Genomic DNA, 2,500 nt, shown 5'->3' with positions numbered 1-2,500 from the left:
CTGATCCAGAGCCTCAACGTCTCTGCTCCGCAATGAGGGGGGCTAAATCTCCCTCTCTCTCTCTCTCTCTCTCCCTCCCTCCCTCTCTCCCTCTCCTTCTCTCTCTCCCTATCTCTCTCTCTCTCTCTCACTCTCCTTCTCTCTACCTCTTCCCTCTCTCTACCACTCCTTTTCGCTCTCTCTCCCTACCTCTCCCTCTCCTTCTCTCTCTCTGTCCCTCCTTCTCTTTCCCTCTCTCTCTCCCTTTCTCTCACCCCCGCCCTCTCTCTCTGACTACGACAGTTGACACACGACAAGACGAGACAACGTGTTATGAAAAGATCTCACACACACACAAGAAAAGATGGACCAGACAAGCCAAGACGGACAATAAAACAAGACCTACGACGAGGACGCACCGGACGTGAAAACTTGAAGACAGACGGGCAGACAGACAAGTTACAGGACACATGGGACAGGCGTCGACGTGTGCGTCGTGGCGTGCTAACACGTGTTTCTGTATCCTGGGAGCAAGGCTCTTCCCCTGTCGTGGCTGGGACTGGCGTCTCCCTGAGAGCCCTGGGCGCCGGCCTGTCGTTTCTATAAAGAACGGGCGACTGTGCGGAGGCTCAGGGCCTCAGTGACAGGCTCTTAGCGATCGCAGGCTGTGCCGGCATGCGGCAGTATCGGCGGTATCGGCAGCCGCCATATTACCTCCCTCCACCGCCCAGTGGCCCAGCAGGCAGGGATCGATACTCTATTACTTCTTCCAGCTAAACCAGACGCGGGGCACTCCCACTGGGCTAGTGTTGTCAGGGAACGGCCCCTCCTGGGCTCCGGGGACCTCAACTTAATCGATAGGGAAACGCACACGGGGGGAATAACAAACGGCGATCGGAGGGCTTCATTTCACTCCTGTAAGCTAATTGTGGTGCGGCATAAAGTCCCTCGTTCGAAAGCGCTCCGATAGTGACTTGATGATGTAAGAGCAGGACCATCGCGGGCAATGCATTCAGGCGTATGTTCACGAGTCGTGTATACACATTTATTTTTTTGCGTGGCATGGCACATGTCTAGCTTGAGTCTAAATTAGATGTGGAACTATTATCGGGAAAAACCATGGTTGTTTTGCCTTGATGAGTTCAGCCTCACACTCATGTGCACAAAAGAAGATTGTTGTTTCCTTCATGTGGTCTTAGAGAAAAGGAAACAACACAGAATAAAAAATAATGACTTTTCGACCACATTGCCCAAAAGACTTTTCGACCACATTGCCCAAAAATACCCATTCACATGCGCTCTAATAGAGTTGAGCCTTTTATCAGTTGGTTGCACCAAATGGAAACATTTTCCGGTTCAGCGGGAGGACTTTCTGTGCTAGTCAGCGAATTGCTGTCCTTGTTCTCGTCCCTTTTGTATGTCATCCCCCGCACACACATGCGTGACCTCACTGTATGGGTGTGCGTGTCCGAGCACCGCATTGCTTCCCTTAGTCCTTCACATGGGCAGCATAGATTGCAGCATTCACCCCCGATGCCAGGTTAGTCAGCTGCACAAGTTAGCGTAACAAGTGAGAGCCACAAGTTGCAGCACAATTTAGCCACACAAGTTAACCACCGACAAGTTAGCTGCTCAAGTTAGCCTCAAAGGTGAGCGATGACACAAGTTGGCGTCCAAAGTTAGCGTCACCAGTAACAAGTTAACGCTACACAACAACCGATGGTTGCACAGGGACTTCATTGCACACCTGACGGCTAGCCACTGCTAAGAATGAAAGCCTGCAGCGACAACAAACACTGTTAGAAAGAGAAACGGCAGCAAAACAGTTAACAGGGCTGATTTAATTACCGAACTCAGGGCCCTGGGGGCTCTGCCGATGTGTAAAGACGACCAGGCAGTAAAGAGGTGCACCACTCCCCTCTCTCTCTCACTCTCTCTCTCCCTCTTTTTCTCCCTCTCTCTCTCTCTCTCTCTTACTCTCTCCCTCTGTCTCTCCCTCTCTCTCTCTCTCTCTCTTACTCTCTTCATTCTCTATTTTTTTTATCATTCTGTCTTAAAATTACACTCTCTCTCTCTTTCTCTCTCTCACTCTCTCTCTCTCTCACTCTCTTCATTCTCTATGTTTTTTATTATTCTTTCTTACCATTACACTCTCTCTCTCTCTCTCTCTCTCTCTCTCTCTCTCTCTCTCTCTCTCTAAGTAATGGTTGAGCTGCCCATTCGACCCCGCCGGTCCGTGGCTGTCTCGCCTGCTCAAGCCAGCGCACATAAAGCACATCACATGCACTCAAAAACACGCACACTCGCACATACACACACACACACACACACACACACACACACACACACACACACACACACACACCACACACACACACACACACACACACACACACACACACACACACACACACACACACACGACCACACACAGAAGCAGATGGTGACGATCACACACCATGATGTCTGGCAGGACGACTCTGTGTGTGCGCTTCAGAGACATCAATTACACACAGACATA

This window comes from Gadus macrocephalus, chromosome 7 (assembly GCF_031168955.1).
Source record: "Gadus macrocephalus chromosome 7, ASM3116895v1".
Lineage (NCBI taxonomy): Eukaryota > Metazoa > Chordata > Actinopteri > Gadiformes > Gadidae > Gadus > Gadus macrocephalus.
Note: the sequence above shows the minus strand (reverse complement) of the source record.